At 36.9% G+C, this 16,883-nt stretch overlaps 1 protein-coding gene across 2 annotated transcripts in view; it reads left to right on the plus strand.

Annotated features, from left to right (window-relative positions):
* Positions 1-16,883, plus strand: part of CTNND2 (catenin delta 2) — a gene marked incomplete at its 5' end in the record, with an annotated part of 948,683 nt that overhangs the window by 273,363 nt on the left and 658,437 nt on the right. The gene's annotated exons all lie outside the window — the stretch shown is intronic.

Below are 16,883 nucleotides of genomic sequence, written 5' to 3' on the forward strand. Positions count from 1 at the left end.
AGGCCTGCGTACCGCAAAAATAAATAAATAAATAAATGTAAAAGTAAAAAAATAAACTAATTCTGTACCTGAATTATTATCTGAAAAATTAAATTGGTATCTGAACTCTGCAGCAAACCCCTGTACTATTAATTTTTTTGTTAGACTTATTGAAGTATAATTTACTAAATCATAAAACTGAACAATTTTAAGGATGTAGTTTGATGAGTTTTGGCAAATGTATTTGGTCGTGTAGCCACCACCACAAGCATGACTGGAAACCTTCCCATCACCCTGAAAGTCCTCCTGTGCCCCTTTCTCATCAGTCCCCTCCTCCAGCTCCCTCTGACCCCTGGCAACCATTGATCTATTTTCAGACACTGTAGTTGTGTCTTTTCTAGAACTTCATGTAGATAGACTCAGAGTACTTAGTCTTCTGTGAATGATTTCTTTTAATTAGCAAAATACTTTTGAGATTCATCCATGTTATTGAGTGTATCAGTGATATGTTCCCTTTTATTTTTGAATAGTATTTTATTATATTTGTTTATCCAATCACTAGTTATTTCCATTTTTTTGTGATTGTGAATAAAGCTGTTATGAACATTCAAGTACAAGTCTTAACATGGACTTGTTTTCATCATCTTGGATAGATGCATAGAGGTCAAATTGCTGGATCATATGTTAAGTGTATTTTGGTTTTTTTTTTAAGGAAACCACCAAACTCTTTTGATAGACGAGAAGTAAGAAACAAAGGACATACTGATTCATAGCTATTTTGTAAATGTCATTGATTATTTTTTTTATCTCCTTTTATGCTTTAACAATTTCAGCCATGTGGTCATTTCTCTGTATACTATTTCCAATGCATTTTGTTGAAGTTAATTGTAGTTTTGTGTTTTGTTGTTGCAGTTAGTGTTGCTGGATTTTTTGACTTTGCTTCTAAAAATAGAGATAAAAATAGTAGATTACATGCACCTTTAAGTACAGCACCTGGCATTCAGTAGACTCTAAAAAGATATCAGTTGAATGAATGCACAATTGATAGATACAGGTTTATCAATGGTAGTTATATCTTTGAATTTTACTTTGGATTTTTTTTGTAAAAATTTGGAATACCTGCAAATTTCAGGGAGAGAAAAGATCTATCATTGCGAAGTTCCTCCTGTTAATTTCCCTTAACTGGAGAAAAATCATTTTGTTTTATTTTCCTTTTCTAACATCTGAACCAAAATCACAAAAAGCACTTTAAAAAAATTACTCTTAATAAATATAAATTTTTCTGAATATTCTTGCTCCATTTCTTTCAAGTCTCCTTTTAATTTTATATTTGAAATTACATCTGTTTAACAAAATTGTATCTGAAATTAAATCTCTTTAACAAAATACAACCTACACAGTCTATTTTGTCAATGACTAAAATGTCACAGTTGTCAGAAGTATTAAAAGGAATTCCTTATTGTCTTATGTAAATGGAAACAGTAGTTCGATATTTTTATTCATCCCTAGAGATAGATTTCACATTTGTGCCTCTTTCCTCTTAACAAGCCAACTGATGTGAGCTATTTCTTTAGTTAAAGGAGATGGCTTGAGAGTTCTCATATTTCTGAATGTTCAGTCTTCATCAAGACATGATCTTTTTTCTTATCCTATAAATTGCTAATATAGTATTCTCCATACCATTCCTACCTAATTTGCATAAGATTTTTCCCAAATATATACACTTTTGGTTACTCCTTGTTATATTTTCTTTCACTTTCCTGACTGCCAAGGGTTTTTTGTTTGTTTGAATTCATTACTGAACCCAATTCATATTATATTTTATCCATATTATTCCCCCCACACACACACACACAGGAGTAAACACAATTTTGCACCAAGAGAACTCATCCAGTTCTAAACTGGTGGGAATTGAGCAATATAGTTCCCTCTTCTCTTTTAAATCTGAGCTTAAATTCTAACTCTTTAAAAGATCCTCTTGTTATTCCAGATCACAGTGACTTAATGAATTTCTCCATGCAGTTACTCAAATGTGTAATTTTAAAACCGTATTTAATTGTTATTCTCTGTCTCTTCCAATAAAATGGAAGGCAGGGAGGGACAATTTCTGTCTTTCTGGGTTTATATCCCCACCACAGACTTGTGCTAAACTTCTAGTCTTCATAGGAAAGGGGCTTTATCCTCAAAAATTCTTTCCACCAAATTTTTTTTTTTTAGGATGATTGGCAGGAGGGGTATTTTTCCTAAAACTTGTAATAGAAGACCACATATACACAGTCAATTGATTTTCAACAAAGGGTCCCTCCAATTCAATGGGGAAAGGATAATGTTTTCAACAAACGGTGTTGGAACAATTAAGAAATGATATGCAAAAATGAAAAAGGAAAAATAATCAATCTCTATCCTACCCTTATATCATGCCATTAAAAATTAATTAAATGAATCATAGACTTAAATATGGAGCCTAAAACTATAAAACTTGTAGAGAATAGTATGAGAAAATTGTTGTGACCATGGTTTAGGCAAAGATTTCTTTAAAATGACATACACAAATGAACTACACAATAAAAACATGCGTATATTGGAATTCATCAAAAGTGTAAACTTTTGCTCTCCAAAAAAATCTTTGTCTGTAAAAACAGAATAATAGATCGTATCTGGGGATCCAACGAGATCTTATCTTAAAGCCTTTGGCACTGAATCTAACACATTGTAAGTACTCAATGCATGAAGGGTTGTGTGGTCTTAATTTCACTTCTTTACCAGCCTATAAAGAAATAAATATAATCCAGTGCAAATTCATCAATGCATTCTTCTCCTGACTTGGCATTTTTCCCTCTAAGCTGAAGAGCAGTCTGCCTGGAGGTTAAAAGTCTCATACATGTATGAAGGAAGGAATATTTTCACTGGAAAATTTTTAAAGAACAACTGGGTAATTTAAGTTTCTCGCTCAGTGGGAACAGTTTGCTGGTAAATATTCTCCGTATGCTGCCAGAAATAAACCTGTCATTTTGTTAATGTTACTTTGAAGGACATAGTCATTGTAGACTGAAAATAGTGGAAATCATACATGTTTTGGAGCAGCATGCCATTTCAATCATTCTGAAGTTTAATGTGAAAGATACAAAAATTATTTGCTAGTTTGCTTTTTCTTTCTTTCTAGGATTTTTTCTCTTTGATATAATTGTCTCAAGTCCGTTTTGAAGTAGACAGGATATAAATAAATGCTTAAGAAGATATGGTTGTATGAGTGTGGGGAAGCTTTCAGATCCATGCTTTTGTGGTGACAAGTTTGCCTCTGTGGAGGCCATGTTTTTCTAGAAAATGCTGGACAGAGCCATAGTCAATGTTATCATTTAGCCATTTTAACTGCATGGTCAGTCCAAACACTTTTGCCATCTAGGATGGTTGGAATAAAACCAAATGAACAAAAACTGTTCAGTTCATGAGCCAATAGGAATACAACTGAGATCTCTATTTATTGACAAGGACTCTTTTCAAGAAAATAGTCAAAACTATCTTTTATTATTACTGTGTTTACTGCAAACTTCATTAGCTGCATTTGCTTTCTATTGATGTTTGATATTAAGCTGGCTAGTCTTATATCTCCAATCAATATAATATTCATTACGTTTTATGTTGGTAAGAAAATAAGTTCATCTAATTTTTTGTCATTTAATGTAAATCTTCACTTGGGAAATAGAATCTATTCAGTGTAAATCCCTATATACAATCATCATTTTAAAGTATATTGAGAGCTAGAGGAACGAGTTACATGATTCCTTAACAGAATTTTATGTTAGGTAATTATTGGTAAATCTGCAAGAAGACACAAATGCTGTTCATTTCTCTAAGTTAGCATTATGAATTAAACCCAGTATTTTGGTTTACTCATATTTAGAGACTGTTGAATTTTAAAGGGTCCATTTGTGGAATTTGAATTTAGTTTTATTTTGAAACGATGATGAATATTTCATTTTTAAAATAGTATATTTTCATTTGTAGATTATATATGCAGGCCAAAGAGGCTTTGGGATGAGGGAAGGAAAGGTGATTAAAGGCAGCTTAAAGAACAAGTCAACTCCGGCAGGCAAACTTTCATATATTTAATGAAGCAATCCTTAATATAGGACATAGCCTAGGTGCCTGGGGCATGGGAAATATCACAGAACAATTTTAGTAGAATCTTTCCATAACCTTAGTGCTAAAGCTCCTTCCCTTTTGAGTCAGGCTTTTTACCATGTTCTGTTTTGTTGCATGAAGGAAACTGGGGTGGGTTGATACCTCATCTATACACAGCTAAATAAAATAAGCTGTGCCACATTTGTTTGAAAGATATGTTATCATGTTTTTACATTATTTAAGCATATTTATATAAACTGTACATGTGTGCTATTTACAGTTTTTTCTCAATAAAAAATATAAATTCCACATTCAAGGAAATCTACTATTATCTAACAAAATCTCTAAAAATATAGATGAAACTTCTGGAACAAACACCACATTAATTCTCAATTGTGAAATCAGCTCGCAGGCTGCTGGGAAAGTGTAATATTTACATTTGTCTTATAGTTCAAGCAAAATGTAATGATTAATGTAATCAACATGAAATTTGTATTTAACAGATTTTTTCCTTTGCCAAAGTATAATTACCGTTGTTATCTGCCAATGAGTATGTGTGTGTATACACACACATATATTATAAAATTATTTTCTAAGATATGCAAATATGGTAGTCCAAAATCTGATATTGATTTTCCATAGTTTCCTTGATATTGATTTTACATGTTTACATACAGTAGAATTACTTTAAGAAAGATATATGCAAGTGTATGCGTGTGTATATGAATGTGTGTACGTATACACGCATGCAGGCACTCATCCACGGAACTCCTGGGAATGCTAGATAAATAGCAACGAGCCAGGACTTGGAGTTGACCTGGATCTCTGACACGTGACAGTGTCAGGCAGACCAAATGTTGGCTAACAGGTTGTATTTTCTGTAGCCGTAAACAGCTCATCAGGGCCGTACTGGTGTTGGTATGCCCTGAGCACCAGAAGAACCGTTCAGGCATTTGGCATTAGGAAACGCTGGGAGTCATATCAGAGCCACTGGGTTGAGTGTCATCTGACACTTGTGCCTAGAACTAGGAACCCAGATAGAGGGGCGGGGATTCAGAGTTGACAAACATGGAAACTTACAAGCAGATATTAAGACCTGGGCCCAGTGACCTATTGTTTTAAAATGTAAGTTTTATTAGTATTCAGGTATTGTGAGGCCAGCAGATCAGGAGATGGTTGCCATTGAAAAGTCACAGATCCAGAGACGCAAGGATGTGCCACATTGTGAGGCGCCTTACCGGGAAAGGCCAGGGTCAGTCAGGAGACAGAGGGAGCAAGGGGGTAAATGTGGGCAAGAATCTGTGTCGTGTTTTCCATGGGAAGGAACAGGTGAGGCAAGGCAAGCAGGTTTAGGATTGGCTAGCTTCCAGAATAATATCAGGGGTCTCGGGGGTGTAGGGGATGCCCCAGCTTGTCTGTTTCCTGGCCCTGGGGGTGATGAAGGCAAGAGAATATTGACCCTGTGGGTGAGAGCCTAATGGAGGATGCAGTGGGGAGCCTGGGCTCTGGACTGGCTCATTTGCATATGAAAGGCCTGCTCCTTGGGAGGGTCATTTACCATGCCTGGGAGGGGCAGTCTCTCCAGAGGTGTCAATGCATCAGAATTATAGAAAATAAAAGGGCATGATTCATACACCTATGATACAGAATACTCTGAGGAAGAATCACAACAATAACGGTACAGCTCCTATTTTCAAAGTTTTTATTCAAGATGTTGGAGATTTTTAAAATCTAGAAATGTGAAACATCGTTGATTATGAATTTATTTTTGTTAAAATTAAAATGCATTTGATACATTATTTTAAATATTTCTTGAAAGCCTATTTAAAAACAAATATAAAGCTCAATGTTTGGCCTCAAGGTCAAATCAGTATAACTGGAAATGAGCTGTGACACCAGGTAGAGGGCACCCACCGGAGATGCTTCCTGCCTTGTAAGGCAATAGAGCAATGTGAAAAATTGAGGCATATACTATGATGATAACTTCAGAATTCAGATAATAAGATGACTCGTGATGTTTCCTCAGTGAAACATCCAAATACCTTCCAATTTGGATGCTCATTCCCTAAGTACCAACAGATGGCACCAGTCATTAATGGTGAAGGGTTATGACTCTGAGATAAGTGAGGGGATTAGAGAGTCTCACTTCCTTGTGTAACATTTGAGAAACTGGGATATTTTGATAATGTCATTTTTGTATACTCAGCTAAACCAAAAATACTTACGCCTTCTGTTTGGAATGTTTATCTAAACTCTACCGTCATGGAAGCAAGTTCAGAAATTTAAAATATATTAATTATGACCCACTTTAAAAGTATAGACAGGCTCTGATCAGCAGAGAGTCTCACACATGGGAATGAAAAAGACTAAATAATGAATAACCCACTGGATCACAAAGCCCCTGTACTTTCAGACCACACACAGGGCAAGGCAAAGGAAGGGGAAAATATTGAAAATATATTTTTAATCGTTTCAGATTTAGATTAGGGTGTTTAAGATTAAGTTTGTAGTGCATATAAATGAAAGTCATACACCACCAGAAAAACCCCAGAAAGGAGATAATGGTTTTTTTAAATGATTGTCTATTAATTTTTTTACAAAATTCTTATTTGGATTCATCTCCTAAAATTATATAACTTACAAAAAAATTGGAGGGCAACATAGTTTCCAGTTAATTGGTAATATGTTTAGTAGAATTTTATTTTTTTTGCAAGGTGAAATAAACATTTGAGAGATAAAATAATGTACTGATAAAGTAAGGATGCAAACGATACCAAATATATGTAGAGGCTCATCTAATTCCTGAAAGATTGCTTGGGTGATAATCATAGTGTTTCCTGTAACTAGAATAGGCTATAATTATTTGATTATAAAAAAATATTTATTGTAAATTGTACCACTGAATGAGAATTATTTCTTGTTATTATCAATCTAATGTATTAAGTAGTATTTTTACCAAATGACAGTTATTATCATTTAGCTCCAGAATCTGTGAGGGGTGTGTGTGTGTGTGTGTGTGTGTGTGTGGTGAATATTGGGTTGTGAAGATGTTTCCTGGGACTAATTAGCAGTATATTGTCAGCAAGGTCTTAAGGAGACAAGTGACCAAAAGCTTTTTGCTTTTTGAGTCTAAACCTGACCTGAACTAATATGATGTATTATTATCATATTAGTTAATACAATGTGCCAGAATTATTTCCCCATAACATTTGCAAAAATATTGTTCCCTACAAGACATTTTGGAAAATGGTCCATATTCCTCAGCATACCAGTATTACACAGGAATGGAGGTCAAGAGCCATATTTTACTCATATTCATATTAATGTGTTCTTGACCTAACAGAGAGCCTGGAATAGCTTCTCAGTTAATGTTTGTCGAGTGATCACATGAAAAATAATGCTTATCCAAGTACACATTACATTATCCATACTCCATAAATGATAAATGAATGGTGTGGATGAGCTAAAAAAATGGCAGCATGGAAGGCACAACCTGATTCAAGTTGAGATTATGACATCAAGTGCCTTGCGGGTATTAGATGAGATGAGAATGAAATGGGATCCAGCTAGTGAGAAATGCCCAGGAATTTCTCTCCAGGGGTGAGAAATAATAAAGATGGTCTCACTGGAGGTAAATGAAGGGTCATATTTGACAGACACTCTTGAACTTGGAAATAAATATAGGAAGCAAATGAACAAGAAGAGTCAAAGCTAACATCATGGCTTTGAGCCTGGGGGGCAGGAAGAATGTAATGTTATAAACCAAGATAGGGAAGCTAGAAATAGGAGCATTTGTGTAAGGGAGAAAAATACTGTTGTGATCATGATTTTCAGTAACCCCTTGCTCATCATGGAGGTAATGGACAGTTAGAAATATATTCCTGGGACTTCTGAGGCAAGAGATGGCTGGAAGGGTGAAACATATAGTTATGATGGATGATGCTTTGTGAGCAGACAAAATAATGGAAGAAATGTATGGAGAAGAATCAATCTTTGGAGGCAGAACATAAGAGAATGGCTATGTTTGGAAGGAAGCAAGAGGGGACAAAAAGATTGGCAAAAATAAATGGTGTAGAGATAGAAATAAGGCTAGTATTAACATCACGGCCAAGGTACGTGAACTATGTAAAGAAGGGTGGGTCATCAACAGTCAGATACTACAGACATGAAATGAAGTCTCTCGGGAAGGCAGTCACACTTTAGAATGAGGAAACCATTGGCCGTGTTTGACAAAGAGCTTCTATGGAGTGACAATGATAGAAACTCTTGCAGTGGACTAAGATGTGGATGGATGGGAAGAATCAAACGAAATATTTTGTGATGCTTGACAAAAAGTCACAGTAGAAAGTGTCTTAACCAAAAAGGTTGATGGAAACTACAAAGTGAGCATTTTTGTAGTGAGAATGGCCCAACGAAGAAAATGAGATTAAATATGAAAGCAAAATTAGGGGTTAATTGAGCAACCCAGCCCTGGAGGAGCCCAAGCAGAGGAAGGAGCAGAATCTTGGCTGCAGGAGCAAAGAAGGGGAGGCTTCCTGAAGACCCGGATGGATTTTGAAGTACAGGGAGATAAGAAGTTGCTGCTGGGAGTTGAGCATCTGTTGAAAGTAGAGGTAAGATTGGAGGGCCTGGAGGCTGGAGAGGCCATTAGGCCTCAGGGAGACAACAGGGGCTCCTCAAAACCATCATTCTCCCCTCGGGGTCTTTGGGAAGCTGGGCTTACTGCCTAAGAAGTTCCTCTCGGACATATCCACAAGGCTAACTTCCTCCTAGAAGACGTTGCTACATCCCACCATCAACAGTACAGCTCAGAAAGTCAGCTCAACTCTTGTGTTATCTGTTATATTTTTTAATGCGTTTATATGACGTACTAGAAAGAAAACTTGCTAGCAGTCCATACGTATGGTTTCTAGTTATCATCCTGTCCCCAACTCATGTCATTGTTTTTGGATTTTTGGGTCTCAGTCTTCCCCATGTGAAAAATCAAGGGCTTTGAATACATGATTTCAAAGATTTACTCCAATTTGGAATTTTTTTCTGTTTCTAAGAACTATCTCCATCATTTCTAATTTCGGCTTTTAATTGAAGAATGTATAGTCATGCTAAAGTGCTTATTTAGTGAGTGGCCTTACATTATTTTTAAGAATAGAGAGTATTTTAAATATAAACCCAATTAGGATTGGAAAATACTTTATGTTGGGTGTCTACATGTTTCCTTAAGTAACTGTGGATGAACAATAACTACTATCCTTCCATGTTTAAAAACTGCTATAGTTCCAGTTAAATATATCCGAACTTTTTCGTATGTTAAATATAGCAAATGTAGTTATGCTATAAGAAGTAGAATGGATCTCTTCTACATGTACTTAATAAATATGAACATTAAATATATTTGAATTTTACTCAAATCCTATATTCTAGTAAAATATATTCAAATAGTAAGAACAAACACATATGTAGAGCCATTACCCGTTCTAGGTGCTGTGTCTATATATATACTCATTAATTCTCACAAAGGCACTGTGAGCTGGGTACCATTATTCTCACTCTCGAGATGAGGCAACTGAGAAAAAAAGAGGTTACAGAATTTCCCAAGGTCACACTGATATTAGTGCCAGAGCTGGTCCGGCTCCTTCATCTGGACTCTCAACCCCATGCTACCCACTCTCACAAAATGGTGAAACACAGATTTAGATGCCTGCATGCTGTGCCCAGCTGTAGTTCACTGAATTCACTGCTCTGGGATATTCAATCATGTGACAGTACCACAATTTGTCCATCCACCCTTTATGGCCATTTGAGTTGTTTCTGAGGTTTTGCTATTATGAACAGTACTGTCATGAACGGTCTTGTACATACCCCTGGCTTAATTTATAGTTTCTAAGAGTTTCTCTTCATTATATACACAGGAGTCAAAGTTCATCTTAATAAGTTAATACTAAATTATTTCCCAAAGTAGTTATATAAACTACATTCCTATCAGCAATAGAAGAGATTCTGTTGCTTCACATTTTTCTACATCACTTGCATTTCTTAATCTTGGTAGACTGAAGCGGAAAAAATAATTGATCAGGTGGTAAAAAGGAAGTCGGTATTTGATACAGAGGCAAAATATGGCTTTAGAGGCAACAGAACTTTCTGTGTTTGAAATCTTGTTTCTTCAGACTTATCAGAAGTCATACCCCAGGCGCAATTTTTAACCTTTCTGAACATTATTATGTACTTTTGTAAAGGAAAGATATTTTATTACTCAGTTAAACATAGTTGCTACATAACAGGCAGTCGGTATAAATTTGCTAAAAATATGAATGATGTGTAAGTAATTGGAAGTATAATTGTACCTTCAAAGTAATTTAAAACAAAAGTATAGAAAAAAAAGGTATATTATCAAGCAAGAAATTGAATTTTGTATCAAAATAATAAAACTTTTAAAATTTGCATCCATTTTGTCTTTCTGTACATAAATACATGTATATTTTATATACAGTCTGATTTGTCACCATGGATACAAAGATGAACAAGATTTAAAGGAGTTGATAAATCTAATAAAATGGAAATGGGGATTTGGTTGGTGAGTCAGAGGAAGAGAAGGGATATCGAAGTTAAAATACCCAGATCAGTTGTTATTGAGCTACAGATGTACACTAACTATTACGAAAACACAGATTAAGGTCTAATTCTAATTCCAGCCCTAACCAGGCTGTGGAAATTAGGGGAGCAGGTAGGAAAGAGGTGACACAGGAACTGAGACTTCCATGGGCAACAAAGCCTAATTCCTTGGGCTATTTACATATGGTTATCTCTGGGAGGAGTGTGCATGCAGTATTTAATTCAATCCTGAAGCAATAAATTGCCTGTAGCGGAAAGAGCAAATTTTTGTATAAAAAATAAATTCTGAACAGGTCAATTATGATACCTTTGAATGCCCTGATTGGACCTCAGGTTTGGTTAGCTACTCAGCTCCTAGCAGTGGTTTATCTTCTGGATTCTGTATACCATGGCAGTCTTGGTGATATTTTCTTATCATTTTGAAGGAAGCATTGGGGTTTGCTTTTGTCTTTTATAAATGTCATAGGCAATTTTAATAAGAAGGACTTTTAAAAAGATTATTTTAATTTAAGCTTCAACAAATGACATAGACATACACACACATGCATATGTCTACACAATTGTGGGAAAGAAGCAAGTTAATCTGTAATTTCATTACTTATACAAGCTACTTTAAACAGGATAATTGCTATATGAATGCCATCTTGACATTAAAGACAACTCCAAAGCAAAATGGATTTTGATTAAGAAATCTTGACATTGGCAAACAATTATTAGAAAATGTCACACAAGAAGTAGGTTGGTACTGTACTCCACAGCCATAGATCATCAACAGCATCATTCTGTTCAAAGGGGAAAAGATGGGGGGATTCCCTGGCAGTCCTGGGGTTAAGACTCCGCACCTCCACTGCAGGGGGCGCAGGTTCGATCCCTGGTCGGGGAACTAAGATCCCACATGCCATGCAGTGCAGCCAAAAACCAAAAACAAAAATAAACAACAGCAAAAGGGAAAAGGTGGGCTCAAGAGACTGATGTCATACCCAGGACAGAAAACCTGTGACTCTGTCATAAAGTGTTGTTAATTGGCCCTTAGAAAACACTGAAAGTTTTTATGGTTTTTTTTGTTTTTAGAGATAGAAGCAGAACCTAGTCTTATTAAGCAATATAATCTTAAAGCCATGCTTTATGAACAGTTTTTCTTTATATTCAAATTTACCATGTAACATGTACCATTAAAGAATAAGAAGATGCATAGCTGGTATTCAGTGTATCGTGGCATAAATCTGCTTATTTAGGTCATTAGTAATTTAAATATATTTCAGGAATACTGAATTGTTTAATATTATTTTTCTAAGATGATTCCTTCTGAAAACTTGTGGTTTCTATAAAGACAAATCTTCCAACTCAGAAGGCATGAGAAGTGGTATACTGAAAGATAGGGATTAAAATCAAACAAAAAAATTGCACTTTCATATGTTCTTTTTGCCCAAAGTCAACACCGTTTAAGTGATAGAACAGAGTGCCCACTCTCTAATATTTGGGGTTTCCTATCAGAAATACATATATATATATATATATATATATATATATATACACACAATATTAGGTTTAAAGCTCTATATTTCTACATTTTGTGACTACAGTCTAGGCTTGGTGAATACCTAGAATTGGGACTTATGTCAATAGAAATGAAAAGGATGTGATATTTTGTTTTTACTGTCAAATGTTCCTTGATTGCTTATTTGTATTGGGAACACAAGTAGGAATTAGATACAGTCCTTGCCTTCAAAGAGCTCAGAGTTTAGAAAGGACTGGTGGTGAGAGACAAATGTTTATCATACACTGGACTGAGAGTTGGGAGAACACATCTGCCTGGTGTTTTGAGCATGTGGTGGTCCCTCTCCTTGGGGGAAGGAGGAAAGCTTTGTGTGGCAGTTGACCCTTGAACTAGGCACGAGCTAACTGGAGTGGTGATTGCTAAGGGATTCCAGTAGAAGGAACCGAACCTGCAAAGGCTTGTGAAGCAGGGCTGAGTGTTCACTCCAGTGTTGCTGTCTATCATCATAGAGACACCTGGGGTACCCAGGGCCTGCATGCTGAGCAGAGCACAGGAAGAGGAGACCTGGTCAAGGCATCCACCTCATCTGTTCTGGGTTCAAGAAGACCTTTATCATTGCATCCTGATCAACAGAGTATAAAGTGAAAATACATAGACTCCATGATTAAGTGTAGACTAACAAGGATGATCCCAAATCTTGCTTAAAATGTAATTTTGAAGGTTTTAGAGTTGACAGATTTTGCTGTTAGAGAGAATTTTTCTACTGACTTAGACCCTAGGTTTGCATCCTAACTCTTGGCTCGAAATTGCAGTCTACCTCTAATCTAATTGCTTTAGGTAAAGTGTCTCCTTTCAGCAGACAAGAACTTCCTTTGATAGCTTGCAGTAGCATTTTTTTCTGCCTAAACATACATGCAGCTAAAGTTCAATAAGGTATCCGTGTATCCAGATCTATAATATGTCATTTCTATTAGAAATATGAATTTATTGCACTTCTTTGAGATAAATAGAACTCTGGATGATATTTTTGAATCAATATTTTTTCCCTAGGATTGATTCAGGCAACATTCATGATAATAATATTCTATTGCTTAAAAGTTACAGACCATCAGCTAGAATCCTAAGGGTTTGTTTTCATAAGCAGAGGAAGGAAAGTGGCTTATTGGAAGGTGGGTGCCCTTGGCTGAGAGGAAAACTCTGGACAGCCCTCTGGCATTAAAATGTAGTGATTTATAAACCTGGGAAACACACTTCACTCCTCTAGACCAAAGTTTCTCACCTTTAAGTGGGAATACTCTTTCTCATGTTTTATTGGGTTGTGGTGAATATCACATTGGTTATCACAGGTTTATCTTTTTAAAGTATTTTAGAATGTTCAGCTATTCTTTCTCTCTCTCTCTCTTTTTTTTTTTTTTGGCTTCATTGGGTCTTTGTTGCTGAGCACAGGCTTTCTCTAGTTGCAGCGAGCGGGGACTAGCTACTCTTCATTGCGGTGCGCGGGCTTCTCATTGCAGTGGCTTCTCTTGTTGTGGAGCACGGGCTCTAGGCTCACGGGCTTCAGTAGTTGTGGCACATGGGCTTCAGTAGTTGTGGCTCGCAGGTTCTAGAGTGCAGGCTCCATAGTTGGGGCACATGGGCTTAGTTGCTCCACGGCATGTGCGATCTTCCCGGACCAAGGCTCAAACCCGTGTCCCCTGCATTGGCAGGTGGATTCTTAACCACCGCGCCACCAAGGGAGTCCTGTTCAGCTATCCTTATAAATACATTCTTCAAGATCTTTTCAACTAAAGAGTTGGAAATCATTAGTAATTTGAGATACAATATACAAAACAAGATGTAACTTTTTCATGTCATTTCCTTGATGGTATGAACCAAGTGTTTGTCCTTCCCAAACTACACAAGGTGTTGTGTTTTTGCTTAGGATCGATTTATTAAAGTCACTACTTTCCTTGGGGTGGCTGGGCCTTAGTCAGCTCTGGCCTGGAGACTTTAGTCTGTGCCTTTAGAGGGAACTCAGTGTATGGGGAACGATAGTCGAACTTTGGGTCGGGAACCAGTCATAAAACTCTTTGTCATGGGCACTTATATTGTGATCATAAATCAACATAACAGATACTAGGACTCAAACCAAATTGCTGTCAAATAAATCAGTTCTAAATTTCTCCTCATGTTTAAAGGAGGTCACTGTGTAGGTTAAAATATTCTCAATGTGATTTTGTTAGGAGGAAACTAAAATGATAAAAGGCTAATAGAGTCTGGCCAAGTGGAAGAACTTTATTATCACCATGTTGTGAGGTCAACATCCCAACTCTTGGGGTGGGGTGAGGAGGGCCCTCAGGATCAGGCCACCCCTTGGCAATTGGCTTCAAACCTAAGGACTCCTGGGTCCAGACCAGGCTTTGTCTAGACACATCTTTCCAGGACTAGAACAGTCAGACCTTCAGAAAAGGCATTCCCTTCTATTATCTCACTGGTCAGTGTTGGGCATTATTAATCTCTACTGGAAGTTTCAAAATTGTGTCCATCATCAGTATTATGAAATAGACTATTGTTCTCCCAAAGGTTCAAGAATGTCATTCTCCCATTAGGGTGTCAGCGATTAATAATTCTCCCTCAGTTAAGACTATCATAGTAACAGAGGGTCAACTGAGATCCACTGATTTGTTTTTCTGTTTGCTTGTTTTTTTGTTTTTGTGGTACACGGGCCTCTCACTGTTGTGGCTTCTCCCGTTGCGGAGCACAGGCTCTGGACGCACAGACTCAGCGGCCATGGCTCATGGGCCCAGCCGCTCCACGGCATGTGGGATCTTCCCGGACCGGGGCACGAACCCGCGTCCCCTGCAATGGCAGGTGGACTCTCAACCACTGCGCCACCAGGGAAGCCCCGAGATCCACTGGTTTGGAAGGAAATTTTATACTCTTGAAAAGCGCACATATTCTGTGTTCAGTAGGAAAAGAAATAGCTGCAACCTTAGGTCAACAATTCATAATTCATCAACAAGAAAAAAAAAACCTTCCTGTTTTATAAGTAAATAGAAAATAAACCATATTGATTTACTGGGGGAGACAATAAAAGTATACGTAAAATCAACAATCAAAGATGAAAAATAAATAAGCAGTACATATAGTTTCAGGTAGTGGTCAGTGGTATGAAGAAAATGAAATACATAGGGCAATGAAATTGAGCATAAATGGGGGAGAGTTGGGCAAGATTAGGTGAGAGAAGACTTATTTGGATAAGCAACATGTGTGCTAACACTCAGAGAAAGAGCAGGAGAAGCCAGGTGACAAAGAATGATCCAGGTAAGGGAATTCCTTCAGGGGTCTAAGGAAGAAAATGCCATGTTTGGAGCTTAGCAAAAAGAGGGGACACTCGAAGAAAATAAAGTCAAAGCGGTAAGCAGGGACCAAATCCAGGTGCTCTGTGAATGAGATGCTGCTGCTGCTGCTGCTGCTGATGATGATGATGATAATGATAATGATGCTGATGTGGATGATGCTGATGATCATGGGAAGCCATTTGAACATTACAAGCAAAGGAGTGAAAGGATGGGATTAAAATTTGGAAAAAGCTCTCTGAGTGCTCTGTGGAAAATAAGACTCTAGAGGCAGAGAGGGATGGGACAAGAAGGGAAAGAGGGAAACCAAGTAAGATGCTGTTGCAGAAAAGCAGAATAGAGATGATGGACTAGTTGGCATCCGTAGGGATGATGTGAGGTGGAGGAGTTCAGGCTATAGTTTGCAGTAGAGCAGAACAAACAAATTTTCTGCTGTATTTTTGTAGGTTATAAGGAAAAGAATCTGGTCCAGAATCTCCTCTGTTTTTGTCCCCAAGGACTGGATTGATGGTGATCCCATTTTACAGAGATGAGGAAAGTTTGGGAGAAATGGGGTAGGGATAATGGGAGAAATTAAAAAAAAATTCGATTCTGGTGTGTGAACTTATGAGAAGTCTGGTAAACAAATACCCAGTGGAAATGGGCAGAAGGTAGTTGACTAGACTGGTCTAGAGTCAGTGGGGAGGGCCGAGCCAAAGATGAAAGCATTGGGAATCATCAGCATAGAGATGATGTTTAATGCCTTGGGCCTGGACAAGATAACTGTATGAAATTTCTCCTTCCAGTTATTTTTTTTTTTTCTGGGTTTCTATGAATCATAGTTTTCCGGAATTTAACAGGACTCTTCATAGCTTCCATTGCTCTGGGTAGGTTCACATTACATTTAGCATAATACATTAAGTTTGCAGCTTCTATTTCCAGGTTTGTTGCAAATTGTTGATAAAATTCACAAGTGCTCTATTTTATAACAGTGCCCTGGGTTCTTTTCTTATGGTTGTTAATGAGCTTGAGAGTTTTTTATAATGCAGAGCATATACTTTAAGCACATTTCGTTGCATGGGACCTAATTATGTATAACTTTCTGCTTATAGCAGAAGGTATGTTCCTTTTAAAATTGGAGGAGGGTTGATGCCTGCTGTGTTCATAGACATTCAGCCCAAGTTTTGAGTTTTTTCCATTTGGGATGTTGACAGTTTGACATGTTTAACAGGTCTAAGTTAAATAAAACAGTATTTGAATGAAGACAAGGAATATCGTGGCGAAGTAGATTCATAACTGAGACTGTTGGGCACCTTTCTTTCTGTAATTTTTCACAGGTTTAATAGTCAAATAATAGT

Source organism: Mesoplodon mirus, assembly GCF_964341445.2.
Source record: "Mesoplodon mirus genome assembly, chromosome: 5".
Lineage (NCBI taxonomy): Eukaryota > Metazoa > Chordata > Mammalia > Artiodactyla > Ziphiidae > Mesoplodon > Mesoplodon mirus.